This window comes from Monodon monoceros, unplaced genomic scaffold, assembly GCF_005190385.1.
Source record: "Monodon monoceros isolate NGI ecotype Baffin Bay Population unplaced genomic scaffold, NGI_Narwhal_1 Super_Scaffold_7, whole genome shotgun sequence".
Classification (NCBI taxonomy): domain Eukaryota; kingdom Metazoa; phylum Chordata; class Mammalia; order Artiodactyla; family Monodontidae; genus Monodon; species Monodon monoceros.
Genome location: NW_021703784.1, coordinates 103,154,647 through 103,161,900, shown reverse-complemented (window position 1 = coordinate 103,161,900; position 7,254 = coordinate 103,154,647).

The following is a 7,254-nucleotide window of genomic DNA, read 5'->3' as shown; positions in this document are numbered from 1 at the left end:
AGGAGAATGTAGGCTTCTGCAGAGATTCCTAAGACGCACGTTCCATCACAGATGCTCCATCCTGGCTGGAGGAGGTGTCCTACTCACTCTTCCCCATCAGGAGAACAGGCTAGACCTTGGAGAGGCCTTTTTAATCTCAAGGGTTGAAACCAAATGGCCTCGGGAATTAACCTGGGGCACCCAGACCATGTACACATTTGTCTTGTCTCCTGGAGGACCTTAGCCAAGCAGAAGAGAAAGGGGTTTTGGACCCTAAAGAACCAGCCTATCACCATAAAAAGGAATGCAGCACTGATATGTGAATTCACAACATGTAAGAACCTTGAAAACTTTCTGCTGAGTGAAAGAATCAAGACACAGAAGACCTGTGTGATTTCATTTCTATGAAATGTCCGGAACAGGTAAATCCATAGAGACAGAAATTAGATGAGTAGTGACCAGGGGCTGGGGAGGCTGCTAATAAGTATGGGGTTCTTTTTGGGGTGAAAACAACATTCTAAAGTCAGATAGTGGTCATGCTTGCACAGCTCTCTGCATACACTGAAACCATTGAATCGTACACTTTCTTTTCTTTTTCTTTTTTTTGGCCGCACCGAGCAGCATGCGGGATCTTCGTTCCCCGACCTGGGATCAAACCCATGCCCACTGCATTGGGAGCACGGAGTCTTAACCACTGGACCACCAGGGAAGTCCCAGTCAGTGTGTGTTGAATGAAGGTGTAAAATGGGCGATGTTGTGAGGATGAAACGATCCCATTTATGCAGCCCTGGCTCAGAGGACACAGCAACAGGCAGATGTAATTGTCATCACCCTCACCGCACTTGTCCCCTGAGCAGAGCGGACAAAGCTCAACAGAGAGGTGAGAACAGGACACAGAGGGCGAGATTCTGGGCCAGGAAGGGCCAATCAGAGCTGCCCACTTGGGGGCCTCATCCAGGCCTCTGCCCTCTCTGCCTCCCCACCCCCCGGCCTCATCCAGCCCCCCATTCACTGGTGAAGCACGCCTCCTGCCTCAGGGCCTTTGCTCATGCAGTTTCCTCTGCTGGGGATGTCTTCCTTACCCTTCTCACCTGAGTTGCTCCTGCCCAACTTTCCCCACAGGCTCCCTCATCACCTCCTCCAGGAAGCCGTCCTGATCTCCCTGGCATGCTGGTGCCTTCTGTTCAGCTGTGGTTTCACATATGTCTGGGTCATCTGATTCTGGTCTGCCTCCCAGCTTGATGGCAGCTCCGGGAGGGCAGAGACCTCATGTGCCTGTTCACCAGCCCAGAGCACAGTGCACGGTACCCGGCAGGTGCTCTGCAGTGTGTGCGGGTCTGCCTGGGAGGTTCTGCGCCCTCCCTGCTGGCTCGGAGGGTCCGACTCGGAGCAGCTGGGCAACGAGGGGCCACAGGAGGGCCCAGCAGAGGAGGGTCCTGGCCTGCACCCTTGTAGGGGGCCTGGGGTGGGGGTGAGACCAGAGTCCACCTGTGAGGCCCACGGCACTGGACCACTAAAAATAAACTTCCCTTCTCCTGGGAGGGGTGGAGGAGGGCCACTGATGGCAGGGTGGTGGCTCTTCAGGGCATGAGGACAGAACATGAGGGTTGGAAGTGCAGGGACAGTGTCTCACGTGGCCAACACTGGGCCGGCCCCCTCCAAGTCACCCTAAGCCTTGTGAGGGGAGAGAGGGAATGAACGACACAGTGTTTCTGGGGTCACAAAGAGCTTTCTTACCCGGGACATGATTCCTTTCTCACTGCTACTCCGAGAGTCATTATTTTTCCCACCTGACAGATGAGGAACCAAGTCCCAGGGTCACCCAAGATCGGAGGCGGCCATGGGAGCCATGTCCCTGCAGAAGCCTGGCCTCCAGGCCAGAGGACAGTGGGTGGCAATGGGACGCAGCAAACCCAAGCAAAGAATGGCTTTCCCATTTACAAGCACCTCTCATTAGTTTTGAAAGAAACAGATTTCCATACCAAATAAGGCGGTGGACTTCAGAGCCGCTGCCCACTTCACACAATTCCTTTTAAGAGTCCAGATGCAATTACACTTGGAACTTGCCTAGACTGGCCTCCCCCGGCCTCCCCACGTAAACAAGCAGCCCAGCTGGGCCCCAGCTGGCCGGCCTGGGAGAGGAGGGGAAGGTCCCCACCTCTGCCTGCTGCCAGCCCAGCCTCAGGCGTGGCCGTGACCTTCAGCATCCTCGAGCCCTCCCCCAACCCCTCCCTAAAAACAAAGGCCCCGGGAGGCCAGCTGGACCCAGCAGGGAACAATCTGAGCCCCTTCTGAGGTTCGCATGTGGCCAGGGACATGAGCTCCTCCCGGCACGGGAGGGCTGCAGCTCCCGGGCAGGTGCAGGGGAAGCTCTATTTCTGGCTTCCCTTTAAGATGCCCACAGAGGCACCCCCCAGCCCCAATCTGGGCATCATGTGCTCCCACAGGGAACACATTGCTCAGAATTCCCTCAGGCTCCCTGGGCCATGAGAAAGTTGGTCCAGGGCAGGGAGCTTTCCCTGGTGGCTCCTGGGAAGCCACTGCTCACCACCCCCGTCCTCACGGCCACCCCTCTGGCCCCTGCACCGCCCCCCAGGCTTTGGCTTGGTGCCCCAGGACCCTGTGGGGACTCGCCGGGGTTGGGGGAGGCTGACTCATCCTCCCGCGCGGCGCACACACCAGGCACCACGGCCGCCAATTTCCCCGCTCGGCCCAGGCCCCGGGCGAGCGCTGTGATTTTCCACTTGCGCCATCTGACTGCTCTTAGGGCTGGAGAAAAGGGAATTCCTGGCTCCAGAAGCCCGCAAGGGACCCTGGGCGGATTCCGGGGTGGAAGGGGGCGTGGGGTACCACCTGGGTGGCACTGCTGTCCAGCCACCCGTTCTGCCCTCCAAAGCACCTGCACCACCCCCTCACTGGAGCCCTCACCCTGCGGCCTCCAGGCTTTTCCATAACAGCCCCTGGGGACAATTAAAACACCAGGTGGGGACCCGCCCCTCCCAGGCCTCCGCGCCCCGAAATGCCCAGAGGGGGCCGAGGGAAAGCATCGGGCAAGTGGACAGCCTGACACTCCCCCCTCCCGGGCAGTGGGCAGCCCCACGGAGCTGCAGATTCACAGCTGGACTCGGGTCGCAGTGCTCGGGCCAACACGACGTCATCAGGCGGAGAGCTGAGTTCCCAGCGGGGCTCCGGGGGGGCTCCTGAGCGGGGCATTCCTTCCCAGAGCCTCATCCGGGCTCAGCCCCTCCTCCCCTCGTCTTCCCCGTCCCCGCCCCCCTCCTGCCGGGCCTGGAGTTGGGTTTGGGGCGGGTTACACTGCCAAAGCGTCTCTTCCAGCAGGCAGGCGAGGGCTCTCCTCCACCCCGAGCTCGCGTTTCCTGAGGCTCCAGGCAGTGCTCTGCGCTGGCCCGCTGCCCTGCTGGTGGGTGACCAGAGGTGGGCATCACGGGAAGAGCCCTCCACGAAGGGGAGGCCTCTGAGGATCAGGCCAGCAGCTGCAGGTAGCTCCGCGGCGCCCAGGGCCCAGGGGAGGGCATCCCGGGAGCCGGGGCTGCAGGGTGAAAGCCGGGCAGGGAAGGAGAAGAAGGCAGGCACCCTTGAGGCTGGCAGCCCCCGGACATCACACGGCCCCAAGCAGGAGCCTGAGACGGCAGAGCAGCGCTCTCACCGCCAGAGGAGCCCTCCCAAGGCCCCAGAGTCCCAGGGTCATCGGGCCGCTTTGAGAGTCCCCGTCCTGTGTGGCAGGCCCGGGCACCCTGGTGATTGCTGACCCCCCAGCTGTCCTCTGCTTCCAGCTCCTGCTCTGTCCTCCTGTGGGTGGGGGCTCCCCCTCTATCCCTCCCCACCCTCGCCAGCCATCCAAGCGTGCTTTCTGGAAGGGCAGGAAGGGGAACACCCAGCAGGCAGCACCCCAAGTGCAACAGCTCCCACCGCCGTCACGCACGCTGACAGCAGCCCCCTCCTTCCCCGGGCCGAGCTCCGGCAGCTTGGGGCCAGCCCTGGGATGGACACCGAGGGGTCAGCCTCGGCAGCCACCGGAGGTTGGGTGGCTGCGTCCCACCTTTTCCCTGGTGGGCGGTGCCTGATGGGGTGTTGGCGTTGGGTGAAGGCTGTTCGTGAGACATTTTGAAAGGTGTCCCCTGTGTCTGGGGGGAATGACAGCCACAAGCTCACCCCGTGGCCAGTGCTCTCAGACCCAGCCCAGGCGGCAGCCCCGGGACAAGGAGAGGGGCTGGGAACACCGACAGGAGAATTGGAGTCTGATGGTTCCCACCAAGGCCTCTTGGTGTAAAGTCCTGTCTAGCGGGGACCCAGGTGGGTTTGGAGCTGGGCGTGGTGGGCGGTGGTGACTTCCTGAGGTGGCAGACAGGTGGCTGGGGGCCCATCCTTGGCCTTGTGCTTTGAGGGGAGGGTCAGCAGTGAGCTGAGCTGGCAGGTTTTTTTGTCTGCTTTAGCCCAAGCTAGTTCTGTCACACGTCAGATCCTGACGTGAGGGGCACACGCACTCACACGCACTCACGTACGTCCCATACACATGTCACACACACGTCTTTCTATGGCGCACGTGGGGTCCAGCTTGGCTTCCAGATCTCTCTGCACGGAAGTGCAGTAGCTTTTCGGATGGCCCGTGGCAGGACAGCAAGGGCTCAGACACACAGGGACACCCACACCTCGAATCAACCACTACACGCCCAGCCCCAGTCGGATCTCATGGGCAGGCCCCAGCCAGCTGTCCTGGGGGCATGTGTGTCCTTGGGGGTCTAGCCTGGCAGAGGTGAACGGAAGAGGCTCTCAGAGTCAGGACATTCCTGGGGGGGCCAAGCCTGGGGCCCAGACCTAGGGGTGATGTGTGTCTGGAAGGGCGACCAAGAAGAGGGAGAACGGTGTAGGAAGAGGAGGGTGGAAGCGGGAGTACCCCAGGCCAGGAGGGGTGAGGGAGAGGCAGGCAGTTTGGGGGTTGCAGGCACCCGGAGAGCTTGGACAAGCCCCAGAGTGTGGAGAAGCATGAGGTCTGTCCGTGGCAATGGGGACAGTGGCCCAACTAGAGTCAAGGCTGTCACGGGGGAGGGGTGGGAGGTACACAGTAATATGCACACCTCCTAGCCCCCCCGCTGTCTGCAAACCCACACTGCACACGCCTCACGAGCTGGCTCACTTGTTCTCACGCATAAGCGCCGCCCCACTCCGCGACGCGCAGCCACCTGGGGCCCCGGCGCGAGCCCCACGCCCTGCGGGGCTGCGGTCCGGGGCCGCGCCGTCCGCACCTCCGGCCCCGCCCGCTGCCCCTCCGGGCGGCCCTGTGCCGCTGGCTCCGGGAGGCTGAGGGTTAAAGAGGGGCGGGCAGCTCGCGGGGACCGCCTTCCCGCGCAGCCAATGACCGGCGCCTGCCCGGCCCGGGGCTGAGGGGCGCGCGCGTGGCGGCCAAGGATGGAATTCCGGGGGAGTCCGGAGGAGGAGGGGCACGGCAGCCTGTGGCCAGGCTGTGCCCCCGCAAGGCTCCTCCTCCGCTGACAGCCTCAGTTTCCCGCCTGCACAGTGGGAGGGATGGGTGCTTGTGGGCGGGGGCCGAGGTCAGGTTGGGGGACCGGAGTCAATTCGAGTGCACCCGGGGCAGGTGGACCAATGAGCTCTGCCGGAGGAGGGCGGACAGATCTCACGCAGGGACGCCCCCTCCCCGGCTTGTCACTACTTCTCCCAGGCCTCCCACCTGCAGTCCTGGCCGAGTCCAGCTGCCCCTGCTCCAGCCTGGAGCCGGGGCCACCATAGCAGCCTCGAGGCTGGTGCCGCCTCCAGCCCTCCTGTCTCTGCAGCCGCTCTGGTCCTGCAGGTACACAAATCAGCAAAGCTGCAGTGTGTGTGGCAGTTATAGGGTGCGCCCTGGGCAGGTGACCTCACCTCCCTGCCCTCATCATAGGGGAGTGACTACAACTGCCTCACAGCTGGTACCCAGGACCAAACAGGAGGATGGGGTGTAAGCGAGCAGGCACTCACTGACACGGGGTTGATGGTGGTGACAGCGATGCTGATGCTAACGATCGGGGTGCCCTGCCTTCCAGGCATGTGTAGGGGAAAGACCAGACACCTTAATATGTTACAAACACAAGGCCCAGGCAAAAGCCTCCTCCTCCAGGAAGCCTCCTTGCCGGAAATGATCTTTCCTCCCCCACTCTCCTGTCTGGGACTGAACCCCTGTCCCACCCCTGGCTGGACACAAAGGTGGTGTCCAAGAAATGTGTGCAGGTAAATAAAAGATATCTCCAGAAGCCGTCTGGCTCCAGAAATCTCAGAACAAGCGGGGAAGGAGAGGGGCTTCTTCCCCAGGAGGTGTCCCTAGGGTGTCAGCAGCGGGGAGGGAGAACGAGGGCCCCGGAGAAGGAGGGAGTGGTGCACACAGACGCCTCCTGCTCTGGACTCAGCAAGAAGCCCGGTGCCTCCCACAAGGCCCTGCCTCTAAGGCGGCCAGGGGATAGCTCATCAGCCTGCCCTCCAAGGGGGACCCCCGAGGGCCTGGGGAGGGGTCTGCGAGGGAGGGGAGAACACTGCCGCCCTCATGTGACTCTTTCTGCCTGGCCAGGTGCGTTGTGCAGGCCGGTGAGCTGTGAGCAGAGCCATAAGGAATCTGGACTCACCAGGCCTGGGGATGGCTGGAAACTGCTCCTGGGAGACCCATCCCACCAACAGGAACAAGGCAAGTGCCACCATCAGCTCCCGACAGAGGGGGCTCCCCGACTCGGGTCTGCAGGATGGTGTGGTGGGAGGGGGCAGACCCCGCCCAGCATCCCCTTCTCACAGGCACTCTGCCACCCAGGCCCATCCTCTAGCTCGGGACAGACAGGCGGGCAGCAGGGCCCCTCTGGGCTACGTGGCCTGGCACTGGTTACCGGTCACCTCGTATCCCCAGTGTCTTCATCACCGGACGTCCTCGAATCCCATCCTGTGCAGACCTTGGGGCATCTGTTACCAACCTCCAGAGGCCTTGTCATCTCTTCCCTGGGGAGATGGGGCGGTCGGCTATTTCCCATGGCCAGGCCCTGCCAGGAGGCCCTGCGAGGCTGGCTCCAAGAGGGCCCTGGTGTCACGAGCTCCGTGGGGCTCTGGGCCACCCTGCCAGCGTCGCCCAACACCAGGGTCCGTTAGTCCCAGTTTACCCTCTGCCTCCAGGCACTAGCCATGGCTGAGACTCTGACGACCCATCAGGCTGACCCACCCCTTCTGCCCTCCCCCCCTCCTGCCCCCTACTTCTCTGAGGCCTTTGAAAGCTCTGGAATTCCCTCC